The 16032-nt window shown below is 41.8% G+C and overlaps 1 long non-coding RNA gene across 1 annotated transcript in view; it reads right to left on the bottom strand.

Annotated features, from left to right (window-relative positions):
* Positions 1-9387: 9387 nt before the first annotated feature.
* The window catches only part of LOC138929866 (uncharacterized), a 70025-nt gene continuing 63380 nt past the window's right edge, over positions 9388-16032 (bottom strand). Inside the window, exon 5 of the long non-coding RNA XR_011446068.1 lies at positions 9388-10002. This is a non-coding gene — a long non-coding RNA (uncharacterized lncRNA). The remainder of the gene's footprint in view (positions 10003-16032) is intronic.

The raw sequence follows: 16032 nt of genomic DNA, 5'->3' as shown, positions 1-16032 counted from the left end.
GAACCTTCTCTGTGTCAACTGCAGCGCCCATAAATCATTATCTTTAGCCACCAGCAAAAGCCTTATTCAAAAGAAATCAGACCCGGAGTGTCGAGGAGAAAACATGGAGTCAGGGGCCTGGGAACAAGGGACTGGAAGCTGGATTCAAGGGAGCTGGGGCGGGGAGAGGCCTGAATCTCGGGGGCGGGGACTCAGCGTTCATTTGCATAACCAGAACACACTGCACGCAATAGAATTTCCATTTACTATTTCAATTTATTGTAGATTTCTTTTAAACGTAGTATTTTGAAGAACGACCGTTCATCCACTTTCGTGAAAAGGTCTGCAAATACTTGACCCCGACTTTCCCTTGTCGTGCCTCACCCTCACTGAAGTAGGAGTGAGCATTCCCTAGTCCCTATGTGCACAGGCACCACAGACATATAGGAAGCCAACACCCCTAATTTTTGGAGGTCTTGTGAAAGAAACAAGGCCAACATTGTTGTACGCAAAAACAGACTTTGAAAGTTTTGAGGAAGGGTTTATTCCTGAGTTTTATACACTTAGCAGTTTTCTGTATGTTTATCGTTTGAAATCATGAGGTTAGGTTTTGGTCCGCTCAGATGATGCTCTCAGCCATATCCGACTATTTTGTAACCCGTGCACTGTGACACTTCAGGTTTCCGCGTCTATCATCCATTCTCAGAGCTTATTCATACTCAGGCCCTTCGAATCAATGGTGCTATCTAACCGTCTCATTTTCTGTCGTCTCCTTCCTCCTCCCACCTTTAGTCCTTCTCAGCATCAGGGTCTTTTCCAGGTAGTCAGTTCTTTGCATCAGGTGGCCAAAGTATTGGAATGTCAGTGTCAGCATCACTTCTTCCAATGAATATTCACGACTGATTTCCTTTAGGGTGCACTGGTCAGATCCCTTTGCTGTCCAAGGGACTGTCAAGAGTCTTCTCCAAGACCACAGTCCAAACTTTGGACTTTGGATTGTGATTTTTTCAATGCTTTGGCCCTCAGCTTTCTTTGTAGTGAAACTCTCAAATCCGTACATGACTACTGGAAAAACCATAGACTGGACCTTTGGTGGCAAAGGAATATCTCTGCTTTTTAATATGCGGTCTTGGTTGGTCCTAGCTTTTCTGAAGCCAAGTAGCAAGCCTCTTTTAATTTCATGGCTGAGGTCACCGTCCTCTGTGATCATTGTACTCAGTTTTAATATAAGTTAAATATTATATCTGTTACAAGTTTGTCAGCAAGGAAATTACCTCCAGTGAAGAAACTTCTAAACAAACGTAAATGAGTATGAGCCTTTAGATAAACTCTATTAAGAATAATGATGCTTTAGGAATGTCTGTCTAAAATAGTCTCTCCAGATTGGGGTAACATGAACTTCTAAGGGTTGTTTGTGCTAAACTAAGTGTTGGAAGTCTATTACATAGCTAAGTCATTTTCCAAATAACATAAGACTTTGAAACATTTACTACTGAACACTAATTTCCTCTTACAGAGAAACTAAAGAGATTTGGGATTAAAAATGAATGATGTTTGGTGTCATCTTAAAATGTTCTAAGAAAACAAAGGTTTTAGAAGTTATCACTGGTATTTATGCTCACCAATCCATAGAACGCTAATATAAAAGTCAGTTCTTGGTAGCTCAGGGGGAGTAGGGAGTGTGTTTTCAGTAAAGAAGTTATGAGGAATGGAATTGCATTTTGTGAAGGGAAAAGGAAGTAAGCCTGACTTCTAGGTGGCTTTTTAGGATGGAAGAACACAGTAATGGGTACAGAAAGCAATGAGGTTTGTGAAAAGTGAACCATGAGGAGAGAGTTTTGTATATGGCTAGGACTAAGTTTAAGAAAGGTCCATCTAGTCAAGGCTATGGTTTTTCCAGTAGTCATGTATGGATGTGAGAGTTGGACTGTGAAGAAAGCTGAGCACCGAAGAATTGATGCTTTTGAACTGCACTGTTGGAGAAGACTCTTGAGAGTCCCCTGGACTGCAAGGAGATCCGACCAGTCCATTCTAAAGGAGATCAGTCCTGGGTGTTCTTTGGAAGGAATGATGCTAAAGCTCAAACTCCAGTACTTTGGCCATCTCATGCGAAGAGTTGACTCACTGGAAAAGACTCTGATGCTGGGAGGGATTGGGGGCAGGAGGGAAAGAGGACGACAGAGGATGAGATGGCTGGATGGCATCACCGACTCGATGGACGTGAGTTTGAGTGAACTCCGGGAGTTGGTGATGGACAGGGAGGCCTGTTGCTGCTGCTAAGTCACTTCAGTTGTGTCTGACTCTGTGTGACCCTTTAGATGGCAGCCCACCAGGCTCCCCCGTTCCTGGGATTCTCCAGGTAAGAACACTGGAGTGGGTTGCCATTTCCTTCTCCAATGCATGAAATGAAAAGTGAAAGGGAAGTCGCTCAGTTGTGTCTGACTCTGCGTGTCCCCATGGACTGCAGCCTACAAGGATCCTCCATCGATGGGATTTTCCAGGCAAGCGTACTGGAGTGGGGTGCCATCACCTTCTCCAACAGGGAGGCCTGGTGTGCTGCAATTCATGTGGTCACAAAGAGTTGGACACGACGGAGTGACTGAACTGAACTGAAGTTTAAAATAAAGTTAATTAGGTTTACCTTTAAAGTAAAGTAAGCTGGTCCAAAAATTTGAATTTAGCTTTTCTCTCTGTTAAGAGGACACCTTTTCTTCAGATACTGAACTGCCTTTGATAATAGATTTAAGTCTCTATTTCTTAAATGGTCTGGTCTGAAATCCTTTATTGTTATTTTGGCTAAGTAAATAGCCATTGTTTCACAATGACCTATAAGCCTATCTGACTGAGTGTTCTAAACCTTTTTGATATTTGTTGACAAAACTTCCAAAATCATTCTAATGAAGAAGATTTCTAGCTCACTTTGGGATGCTTCAGAGGGGCCCTGAAACATCCCAAAGAGAGATATTACCCTAATTAGGTCCATTTTGTATACAGAATGAGATGGGAAGTATTGTCAAGTGAGTAATAAGTGTCGGGTTACATCATATGGTAAATGTTCAGTTCAGTCGCTCAGTCTTGTCCAGCGCTTTGTGACCCCATGGACTACAGCATGCCAGGCCTCCCTGTCCATCACCAACTCCCAGAGTTTACTCAAACTCATGTCCATTGTGTCAGTGATGCCATCCAACCATCTCATCCTCTGCTGTCTCCTTCTCCCACCTTCAATCTTTCCCAGTCTCAGGGTCTTTTCCAAAGAGTCAGTTCTTTGCATCAAGTAGCCAAAGTATTGGAGCTTCAGCTTCAGCATCAGTCCTTCCAATAAATATTCATGACTGATTTCCTTAGGATGGACAGGTTGGACCTCCTGGCTGTCCAAGGGACACTCAAGAGTCTTCTCCAACACCACAGTTCAAAAGCATCAATCCTGTGGGCTTTTTAATATACTGTCTAGGTTGGTCATGGTAAAGGTTATTAATATAGATATCCTACAAACTGTATGGAGTTCTTAAAATTCTGATATCTTTGGGTTAAATGTTATCAGTCATACTTCTAGATACTATCTCAAAGTATTGTCACAGCACTAACCAAGTCTTGCCTCTTCAAGAAGATTTATAAAAATGACTTGGATAAATACCAGTTTCTGAACTGGGTAAGGATTCTAAAAGAAAACCTCATGACTTCACAAAGTTAACAAAAGACTGAATGAACTTGTGAATATGCTTATAACTTTTATGTTTTCTATCTGAAAAATTACTGATTTGAATCTGTGCTCTCCAGGTTTAAGAAAAAAAAAAACCTTCCTCTCACACTAATTATGACAGTAATTTGGTAAAATTATATTTTATAAACAAATTGAAACATTTATCTTTTCTCTCTATCTGAACCCTCCAGAGATTGGGAGCTCTTAGTTTCCAGTAACTTTATCAGATAAAAGTTCAGTTTGAGACTCTATAAAAGTCTCAGCAAAGCAAAAAAATGTCTATGATCAATTATGGTTACATAAGTCATCAGGCTAAGTTTATTGAGACCAGACCTATATTACAAACAGGTCTTAGTTTGGTTATATTTGGTAAAAATGACAGTGATTTTAGGGAGAAAAAGATGTTTCAATGAATGTTAAAGTTCAGTTTGTTAATGGAGGTCTGTATCTACTAAGACTCATTTCCTGTATATTTCTTTGCTCTTAGGGTATAGTAATGTAAAATTTAGTTGAATTTTTAAAGGACACTCTAGGGTTGTTTCTGAAGCTTATCTCAGTAATCTGTCTTTTGGATGAAGATCAGATGCCTCACACATGACCTGCAATCAAGAGTGGAAGAAGACATAATTTAAGGAACTGTCTCCAACCTGGAAGGACCTTTCTATCAGGTACTCTTCACTAGCTCATGCCCAGTGAAACTGAAGGGAAATTGACTCTTGTGTTAACTCCCACTTCCAAAGGCCCCTAAGCTGGGCTCCTCTACAGAGGGGCCTGCTGACCTCAAACTCACCTTAAAACAAAGCTCAAACAGAGGAAACTATAATACATGAGGATGAGAAGACAACATCAGAAGTAGACTGCCTGCCCAAGATGCTGATCTGACTTTTACCATCATTTACAATGTTTTCTTGATCCCTTGGACCCAAGACTATCAACCAAATGTTTTCTATCATGGACACGATTCTATGCTAGTTTAAAACTCAATCCAATTGTTGGGTTGTGGCCAAATACCTGTGCCTAGTATTTCTGGGTTACCTTGGTGGATTTCTGTTCCCTAGGGCTCTGACTGGATACTCTTTAGGAAATTTATTTTAGATGAGTGTTCAGTCCTGTTCTATCTATTCATGATATTACTAAATGAGATCCTCTCACATGGCCAATTAATAATACCTGCTCTGATGCTGTCCATAGATTTAAGTCTTCTCTTAGGGTCATTCAAACTCCAGCAGGGTGACAAGCTAAGTCTCAATAGAAAAAATTAACCTCTCATCTAGTAAAAGGAAAACTCTCACAATTATAGGGTGGATCTACATGGTAAAACCAGGCTATGGTCATTTAAGTTTAAGGGCTCCTCTATGCTGGAAATGGTTAAATCATACTAAAAATGATCAACCTGGTAATTATGAGACAAGGCTGGGTGCTTTATGAACTATGCCTATTACTACTCTTAGAGAGAGTGATTGGGATGGAACTCAGTGGATTTGTGGCACTAATTTATGGCCTGACATCTACAGGGATGGATACAAAGGTGTAGCCTGGGATTCCCATGAATTTAAGGTCATACATGTTAATAAATTAGAGGTAACCCCAACCAATCTACCATTGGTATGATTCCAGTGGGTCAAAGATCTGTATTCTACTGGCATGACCATTTAGCAGCTTGTGTGTTGTGTGTGTGCCCCTTCAACGGGGTTGGAGGATGTAATTGACCATATTGAAGCCTTAACAGCTTTCATAAGCTTTAAATGCTAGTAACCGGGCTATTAGCCTATTGAATTCAGAGATCTCTATGATGAGAAAGGCAGTGCTACACAACTGCAAGGCCCTTGACACCTTACAGCATTTCGGGAAGAATCCTGTGCTATAATTCAAAGTGAATGCTATATTTTCATACTTGAGAAATACTTTAATGTAACATGTTTCATGAACCATCTGAAAAATCAGATTTCTGCTTTAAGCGACCCATTCCCTAGTCTTGATGATCTTTAAAAAAGAAAAAAACTGGTTTGGTGTGGGAGCCTCATGGCTAAAATATTTACTTTTAATTCCACTAATGTTATTCACTATACCATTTGTATTTTGCTTGTTTCACAAGATTATTATTTCTTATATTATCAAGTGTATGACTGAGCCTCCAACGAAAATGATGACTAGACTTGAGGCAGTTGATCAAATGTATATAGCTCGATAAATGGTCAATGATTGTAATAGTGTAACACTAGGTATGAAAAGATGCAATGAGAGGGAATACTTTCCTGGACCATAACTAGAAGACGGGTGTCCAGAGATCTTTGACTATTAAGACCTAGTCCGGTAATAGCACATTGAGTGTCTTATCAACAGAAACCTTCTTCAGAACTGGGAATGAGCCTTCCCAGCAACACGGGAAAAAATGGTCATGAAATGCCCCCCAAAGTGTGGTCGGATTTATGACCACAAGGGGGCTGTGTCAACTACAAATTGGCACTTACCAAGAGCACTGCCAATGACTGAACACAAAGGCATTTGCCATCTGCATCTACACAGACTGAACCCCATGCTGCCATACCTGTTGACCTTCAACAATCCCTGAGGGACTTCAGGGTGGAGTGGGCACTCTGTGCTCCAGGCAATCTGGTGGGACAGGTCTTCAGATAGTTGGATGTTTTTAGGAACAGATTTTATGATCTCCATCCTTGCATCTGCTCATATCTAGAGAAGCACTAAAGCCCTTCAGGGTGATGTCAGATCCTCATGACTCACAAAAATCTTTTGTAAAGTGAATGATTCATGGCATTGAACTCCCTTCACCAAAACCTTATATATTGACTTTTCCCCACTGCCGCTTTGGAGCAGTCTCTGAGAGCTATCTGAGATGCTGCCTCCTGGGCTGCAGTCCTCATTTTGCCCCCAGTAAAACTTAACCCACAACTCTCAAGTTGTACAACTTTTTTTCATTGACAATAGCTATTTCAAATCCTAAAAGATGATGCTGTCAAAATGCTACACTCAATATGTCAGCAAATTTGGAAAACTCTGCAGTGGCCACAGGGCTGGAAAAGGTCAGTTTTCATTCCAATCCCAAAGAAAGGCAATGCCAAAGAATGTTCAAAGTACTGCACAATTGCACTCATCTCACACGCTAGCAAAGTAATTCTCAAAATCCTCCATGCCAGGTTTCAACAGTTTATGATGTACAGAATACAACAACTTTCAGATGTTAAAGCTGGATTTAGAAAAGGCAGAGGAACCAGAGATCAAGTTGCCAAGATCAGTTGGATCAGAGAAAAAGTAAGAGAGTTCCAGAAAAACATCGACTTATGCTTCATTGACTACACCAAAGCTTTTGACTGTGTGGATCACAACAAACTGTGGAAAATTCTTAAAGAAATGGGAATACCAGATCACCTTACCTGCCTCCTGAGAAATCTGTATGTAGGTCAAGAAGTAACAGTTAGAACTGGACATGGAAAAAGAGACTGATTTCAAGTCGGGACAGGGGTACATCAAGGCTGTATATTGTCACCCTGCTTATTCAACTTTTATGCAGAGTACATCATGCAGAATGCTGGGCTGGATGAAGTACAAGCTGGAATCAAGATTTCTGGGAGAAATATCAATAACCTCAGATATGCAGATGACACCACCCTTATAGCAGAAAGTGAAGAAGAACTAAAGAGCTTCTTGATGAAAGTGAAAGAGGAGAGTGAAAAAGTTAGCTTAAAGCTCAACATTCAGAAAACTAAGATCATGACATCCAGTCCCATCACTTCATGGCAAAAGATGGGGAAACAATGGAAAAAGTTGAGAGATTTTATTTTTCTGGGCTCCAAAATCACTGCAGATGCTGACTGCAGCCATGAAATTAAAACCTGCTTGCTCCTTGGAAGAAAAGCTATGCCCAAACTAGATAGCATATTAAAAATCAGAGAGATTACTTGGCCAACAAACGTCCGTCTACTCAAAGCTATGATTTTTCTAGTAGTCATGTATGGATGTCAGAGTTGGACTATAAAGAAAGCTGAGTGCCAAAGAACTGATGCTTTGAACTGTGGTGTTGGAGAAGACTGTAAGGGTCCCTTGGACAGGAAGGAGAGCCAACCAGTCCATTCTAAAGCAAATCAGTCCTGAATATTCATTGGAAGGACTGATGCTGAAGCTCCAATACTTTGGCCACTTGATGCAAAGAACCGATTCATTGGAAAAGACCCTGATGCTGGGAAAGATTGAAGGTGGGAGGAGAGGGGGACAATAGAGAATGAGATGGTTGGATGGTGTCACCAACCTGATGGACATGAGTTTGAGTAACCTCCAGGAGTTGGTTATGGACAGGAAGGCCTGGCGTGCTGCAGTCCTTGGGGTCACAGAGAGTTGGACACGACTGAGTGACTGAACTGAACTGAATTTCATAGGCTAATGTGATGGACAGGGAAGGCTGTTGTGCTGCAGTCCATGGGGTCGCAAAGAGTCACTGAACTGAATGAGTAGGAGGAGTATTCTAGCTATTTTGGGGAAGGGTGGGGATTTCCAGGAATTGGGCCACTGCTCACTTTTTGTCTTTCTGGTGGGCCTTGGAACTCTGGTGCCTGTGGGTATGTCATTGACCATGCTGATGTGTTATAGCAAGCTTAAACTGATGCTCACTATGAACAAAGCTAGTGGAGGTGATGGAATTCCAGTTGAGCTCTTTCAAATCCTGAAAGATGATGCTATGAAAGTGCTGCACTCATTGGGCCAGCAAATTTGGAAAACTCAGCAGTGGCCACAGGACTGGTAAAGGTCAGTTTTCATTCCAATCCCAAAGAAAGGCAATGCCAAAGAATGCTCAAACTACTGCATAATTGCACTCATCTCACATGCTAGTAAAGTAATGCTCAAAATTCTCCAAGCCAGGCTTCAGCAATACGTGAACTGTGAACTTCCTGATGTTCAAGCTGGTTTTAGAAAAGGCAGAGGAACCAGAGATTATGGAAAACGCAAGAGAGTTCCAGAAAAACATCTATTTCTGCTTTATTGACTATGCCAAAGCCTTTGACTGTGTGGATCACAATAAACTGTGGCAAATTCTGAAAGAGATGGGCATACCAGACCACCTGACCTACCTCTTGAGAAATCTGTATGCAGGTCAGGAAGCAACAGTTAGAACCGGACATGGAACAACAGACTGGTTCCAAATAGGAAAAGGAGTACGTCAAGGCTGTATATTGTCAACCTGCTTATTTAACTTATATGCAGAATACATCAGGAGAAATGCTGGACTGGAAGAAACGCAAGCTGGAATCAAGATTGCTGGGAGAAATATCAGTAACCTCAGATATGCAGATGACACCACCCTTATGGCAGAAAGTGAAGAGGAGCTAAAAAGCCTCTTGATGAAAGTGAAAGAGGAGAGCAAAAAAGTTGGCTTAAAGCTCAACATTCAGAAAACGAAGATCATGGCATCTGGTCCCATCACTTCATAGGAAATAGATGGGGAAACAGTGGAAACAGTGTCAGACTTTATTTTGGGGGGCTCCAAAATCACTGCAGATGGTGACTGCAGTCATGCAATTAAAAGACACTTACTCCTTGGAAGAAAAGTTATGACCAACCTAGATAGTATATTCAAAAGCAGAGACATTACTTTGCCGACTAAAGTCCGTCTAGTCAAGGCTATGGTTTTTCCTGTGGTCATGTATGGATGTGAGAGTTGGACTGTGAAGAAGGCTGAGCGCCGAAGAATTGATGCCTTTTTTTTTTTTTACCTTATTTTACTTTACAATACTGTATTGGTTTTGCCATACATTGACATGAATCCACCACGGGTGTATACAAGCTCCCAATCCTGAATCCCCCTCCCACCTCCCACCCCATATCATCTCTCTGGATCATCCCCATGCACCAGCCCCAAGCATCCTGTATCCTGTATCGAACATAGACTGGCACTTTGTTTCTTACATGATAGTATACATGTTTCAATGCCATTCTGCCAAATCATCCCACCCTCTCCCTCTCCCTCAGAGTCCAAAAGTCCGTTCTATACATCTGTGTCTCTTTTGCTGTCTTGCATACAGGGTCATCATTACCATCTTTCTAAATTCCATATATATGTGTCAGTATACTGTATTGGTGTTTTCTTTCTGGCTTACTTCACTCTGTATAATCGGCTCCAGTTTCATCCATCTCATTAGAACTGATTCAAGTGTATTCTTTTTAATGGCTGAGTAATACTCCATTGTGTATATGTACCACAGCTTTCTTATCCATTCATCTGCTGAGGGACATCTAGGTTGTTTCCATGTCCTGGCTATTATAAACAGCACATACATCACAGCAGGATCCTCTATGATCCACCTCCCAGAATTCTGGAAATAAAAGCAAAAATAAACAAATGGGATCTAATTAAAATTAAAAGCTTCTGCACAACAAAGGAAACTATAAGTAAGGTGAAAAGATAGCATTCTGAATGGGAGAAAACAATAGCAAATGAAGCAACTGACAAACAACTAATCTCAAAAATATACAAGCAACTTTTGCAGCTCAACTCCAGAAAAATAAACGACCCAATCAAAAAATGGGCCAAAGAACTAAATAGGCATTTCTCTAAAGAAGACATACGGATGGCTAACAAACACATGAAAAGATGCTCAATATCACTCATTATCAGAGAAATGCAAATCAAGACCACAATGAGGTACCATTTCACACCAGTCAGAATGGCTGTGATCCAAAAGTCTACAAGCAATAAATGCTGGAGAGGATGTGGAGAAAAGGGAACCCTCTTACACTGTTGGTGGGAATGCAAACTAGTACAGCCACTATGGAAAACAGTGTGGAGATTCCTTAAAAAATTGCAAATAGAGCTCCCTTATGACCCAGCAATCCCACTGCTGGGCATACACATCGAGGAAACCAGAATTGAAAGAGACACATGTACCCCAATGTTCATTGCAGCTCTGTTTATAATAGAATTGATGCTTTTGAACTGTGGTGCTGGAGAAGACTGTTGAGAGTCCCTTGGACTGCAAGGAGATCCAACCAGTCCATTCTGAAGGAGATCAACCCTGGGATTTCTTTGGAAGGAATGATGCTAAAGCTGAAGCTCCAGTACTTTGGCTACCTCATGGGAAGAGTTGACTCATTGGAAAAGACTCTGATGCTGGGAGGGATTGGGGGCAGGAGGAGAAGGGGACGACCCAGGATGAGATGGCTGGATGGCATCACGGACTCCATGGACGTGAGTCTGAGTGAACTCCGGGAGATGGTGATGGACAGGGAGGCCTGGTGCGCTGCGATTCATGGGATCGCAAAGAGTTGGATACGACTGAGCGACTGAACTGAAACTGAACTGAACTGATACTGAGGCTCAAGGTCGACTGGAAGTCAACTTATCCACCATCTTGAACCTAGTTGGTTTTTAATCAGTTTATTTCATGTCCTCGGGTTCTGTCATTCTTTTAAAGGTTGTGCCCTGCCCTCTAACCTCCTGTTTCAAAATCAGTTCTCAAACCTTTTTCTCAATCTTCAGTTCTTAACTGGGGATTGGAGATAAGGGTGGTGGGGGCGACTGTAAAGAGAAGCTTTCAGCATCTTCTGGACTTATTGGAATATTAGGAATTCTTCCTCCTCCTCGGAAATCCTTTCTTGAAGTCCTCCCTTTCCCTCCTCCCCCACCCTTTCTCCCACAACTTCCCCTGCAGCAATTCAGGCTACAATTGTCAGAGTACAATAAGGCTGAAGCCAGAGAAGGGTCATGCAAAAGTTGTGCCAGATGCACATAATTACCATATCTACCTGGGAGGTAGAATCAGGGAATGTGAATTTATAAAAAACAATCTCCAGGTAATTCTTACCTGCAATCTATAGTGGAAGACATTGTACCACACCATAAAGAGGTTGGCAGCAAAGTAGAAAGTCAATTAAATATTCAGTTTAATGAAAATAATTGTTGGAAATATGATTACAAAGCTGAGTGCAAAATCCAAAGCCACATCTTGAAAAAGAACATTTATATAATAAATTGACTTCCCTGGTGGCTCAGAGGGTAAGGAGTCTGCCTGCAATGCAGGAGACCTGGGAGTGATCCCTGGTTTGGGAAGATTCGCTGGCGAAGGAAATGGCAACCCACTCCAGTATTCTTGCCTGGAAAATGCCATGGATGGAGAAGTTTTGTGACCCTAGATTACATTAGTAAAGATGAGAATTTGTGGATGTAAAAGCAAAACAAGACAAACAAAAATGAAGCCTATTAATTCTTAAATGGATGATATAAAAAAATTACTCATTTGCTCTTCATTTTGACAACCGAAGAAGCATAGTTTAAGGGTTACACCTAATGAACTTAAAGGCAATCACTACTAGAATTAAGAACCACCTTTCAGATTATCACCAAAAAAAAAAAGAAAGAAAGAAAACAATGGCAAGTGAGAAGAAAATGTAGAAAATATAGCAAATGAGCCGAAAAGAGAGTATGAAAAAGATTCCAGAAATAGGAGGAAATGCATCAATTCTTATGCTAATAGGAAATGTTTTACACTCTGGAATAAAGTCTTGCTCAGACTAGGCTAGAAACAAAATATGATTATGTGCTGCTTATAAAAGACAACCTGAAATGTAATTACATATGGTTAAATTTAAATGGTTGATAAAGACATCAATCAAAACTGGGCAAAAGCAGCTAAACAAGTGGGGCATGATTAAACTTAAAAGCTGTGACCAACCTACACAGCATATTAAAAAGCAGAGAGATTACTTTGCCAACAAAGGTCCATCTAGTCAAAGGTATGGTTTTTCCAGTGGTCATGTATGGATGTGAGAGTTGGACTATAAAGAAAGCTGAGTGCCAAGGAATTGATGCTTTTGAACTGTGGTGTTGGAGAAGACTCTAGAATGTTCCTTGGACAGCAAGGATATCCAACCAGTGCATCCTAAAGGAAATCAGTCCTGAATATTCATTGGAAGGACTGATGCTGAAGCTGAAACTCCAATGCTTTGGCTGCCTGATGCAAAGAACTGACTCACTGGAAAAGACCCTGATGCTGGGAAAGACTGAAGGCAGGAGAAGGGGACAACAGAGGATGAGATGGTTGGATGGCATCACCAACTCTATGGATATGAGTTTGAGTAAACTCCAGGAGTTGGTGATGGACAGGGAGGCCTAGTGTGCTGCAGTCCATGGGGTCACAGAGAGTCAGACATGACTGAGCAACTGAACATAACTGATGCAGAGAATAAGACGTTGTATCAGGTAAGCATTCTGGAGATTATTTAACCTTAAACTGTCATCCATCACATAAGGAAAAGATATTTGAGGAGGTGAACTTTCTAGTACACCATTCAGATTACTAGGAATGATGCAACTCAACATTTTGACAACACTATATTTTAATAAAAATTAAGAAATTCTTGGCTTCTGCATCTAGTAATGGTATATTAATGGTAATGGTAATTAACAGATCATAGTCACTACAGCTAAAGTTATAAGATACAGCTTTAAAATAACTATCATTGCTATTTTCATATAGTTTAAGAACAAGACAAGAGTTAGGCAAAGAACTGTAAAAACTATTCTCAAGTGTTACTATTTGAGCTGACAGCTCCCTTAAAAGCCCCATTCTCAGGCTCTGTCTTTATTTGGCCTGATGTAGACTTCACTCTGGGTGAGCGGCCCAATGCCTAGGGCATGTGTCAAAATCAAATGGGGGCCGGACTTCCCTGGTGGCCCAAGGGCTAAGACTCCACACTCTCAATGCAGGGGGCCAATCCCCAGTGGGGGAACTGGACCTCACCTGAGGAAACTAAGATCCAAGATTTCAAGTGCCACAACAAGTCCTGGTGCAGCCAAATAAATAAAGATAAAAAAGTAATTAAAAAAAATGCAGGCTCCAGAGTTCTGTGTTTGAATCTCAGTTCTTCCGCCTCTCCGCTGTGGCTCTGGATAACTCACTGACCCTCTGTATGCCCCCACACTCTCATCTGTGAAGTGGGATTGTGCGGGAGTGTAAATGAGTTTGCAAAGGAGTTACTATAGTGACTAGCACTTAGAAAGTCCTCAGTACCCCCGAGTGACAGTTACACGGGAACTTACTCTTTGAATTCTAGTTCCACTTCAGGCAACCTAACAAAAGAAAAGCACAAGCAGGGAGTCTGCAGGGCTCCACATGTGGAATACAACCTATTGGGTCGATTTGGGGGTTCATGCTGGTAGTAAGTCCAAGAGGTTGACGGACTTTTCAAACATCTCACTGAAGGTCACCAAATGTAAAAAACCACCAATAAGGATGCTAACAAATTCATTTAGACTTTCTACATCCCATAATATTGTGAAAAGAAGTGTGTAAACTCCATTTTCATTACCCAGTGGTTTGTGGTGAAGATTGAAATGGACTCAAGTAGCAAAAGCACTAAGAGGCTCTGAGAATTCTGACATTCCCTCTCTCTTCACTTTTTGGATGTGGATTTGGGTTTCTTTTCTCAAGTGACCTGGGTGCTGAATAGATTGTCCCAAGAGCATGAGGCAATTCTGTTCATGGTGTTCCCTGCTGCTCTTTTTCTAGGAAATCCACTTGTGTTCTAAGAAGATGACTGCATTCACCTCTGCCCTTAAGCAAGTCATTGAAAGGCTGAGCTAAGGCCAAAGCTTCTCCAAAACAGTTTTCTAGAGATTCAGATGCATAAAAGACTCAGAAAGTACCGAAGAGTCAGAAACAATCGATGGACATGCTGCCCATCTAATGTAATTCACTCCCTGTGCAGGCATATTTATAGCACAGCAATACCTCACCTGACTTCTTAGGCAATGAGGAAACTTACATGCCATAATTTCTGAAAAATTGGAGCTAGATCCTTCGCGTATCCAAATCTTTCATTTTAACCCTTTTATTTAAAAAACAAAGAAATGATTCTGAAGTGTGACCTACACTGGCTGCTTTCTTTAAAAGAATATGGAAAATGATTTCATCCAGGGGGACATCATCTCCAGCCTCTCACTACTAAGACTCAGCCTGAGCACATCTTCTTCCCTTCAGGGCAGGCTCCACTTAAATCCTCCTGTGTCCCAGATGGAGATGCCACCAAGCACACAATCCCTTAGAGAACCAGCCTTCACAGCACCATCTCCCAGACCCTGCCCCAGTTAGCCCTGGAGTCCCATTGATTTTATCATATGACTGTTTCTCCATTTCTATCTGTCCTCCAATGGCCCCCATTACTGGAGTTCACCACCCCCTCTACCTGGACTACTAGCAAAGCCGCCTCTCCCCTCTGCATTAACTGATGGTCCATGTGATACATCTGCTCCTATCACATTGTTTGGAAGTCTTTCAATGGCTTCCAGTTGCCTTAAGGATAAAGCCCAAGCTTGAGAAGAGAGCATATGCCACCTCGGTGACACAGACTCTGAGTCGCAAACTTTTCCTCTGCTGCTGCTGCTAAGTCACTTCAGTCATGTCCGACCCTGTGAGACCCCATAGACGGCAGCCCACCAGGCTCCTCTGTCCCTGGGATTCTCCAGGCAAGAATACGGGAATGGGTTGCCATGTCCTTCTCCAATGCATGCATGCATGCTAAGTCGCTTCAGTCATGTCCAACTCTGTGCAACCCTATGGACAGCAGCCTACCAGGCTCCTCTGTCCATGGGATTCCCTAGGCAAGAATACTGGAGTGGGTTGCCATTTCCTTCTCCAACTTTTCCTTTAACCTTCTCTATGTCTCTTGATGCTCTGACTGAAATATACCACTTCTTAAATTCTTGCATACAGGAGCCTCCAGGCCTTGCTCGTCCTGTTTCCTGGACCTGGAATACCATTCCTCCTCCTCTTGGCCTCCTCTCCCTTTAGGATACAGCTGAGGCTCATGCCCCTTCTTTCAGAAAGTCCTCCTCCTTCCCTGCCCATGCTTACTGGTTGAGATGGACACTCTTCCTTAGAGGTCTCATGGTGCCCTGTGCCTATGTAGGGGTCAAAGACCATGCTTAATTTAATCACATGGTGATACAGTTCCAGAGAAGAGCAAGAATAGATAAGAAGGCCTTCTTCAGTGAACAGTGCAAAGTAGTAGAGGAAACCAAGAGAATGGGAGAGACTAGACATCTCTTCAAGAAAACTGGAGATATCGAGGGAACATTGCATGCAAGAATGGGCACCATAAAGGACAAAAACGGTAAGGAACTAACAGAAGCAGAAGAGATTAACCAGAGCTGGCAAGACTACACAGAATTGTACAAAAAGGGTCTTAACCATCCAGACAACCACAATGGTATGGTCATTCACCTAAGAGCCAGATATCTTGGAGTGTGAAATCTCGTAGGCCTTAGGAAGCATTACTATGAATAAAGCTAGTGGAGGTGATGGAATTTGAGCTGAGCTAGTTAAAGTCCTAAAAGGTGATGTTGTTAA

Source organism: Ovis canadensis, chromosome X (assembly GCF_042477335.2).
Source record: "Ovis canadensis isolate MfBH-ARS-UI-01 breed Bighorn chromosome X, ARS-UI_OviCan_v2, whole genome shotgun sequence".
Lineage (NCBI taxonomy): Eukaryota > Metazoa > Chordata > Mammalia > Artiodactyla > Bovidae > Ovis > Ovis canadensis.
This window is presented reverse-complemented; position numbering and strand designations above follow the sequence as displayed.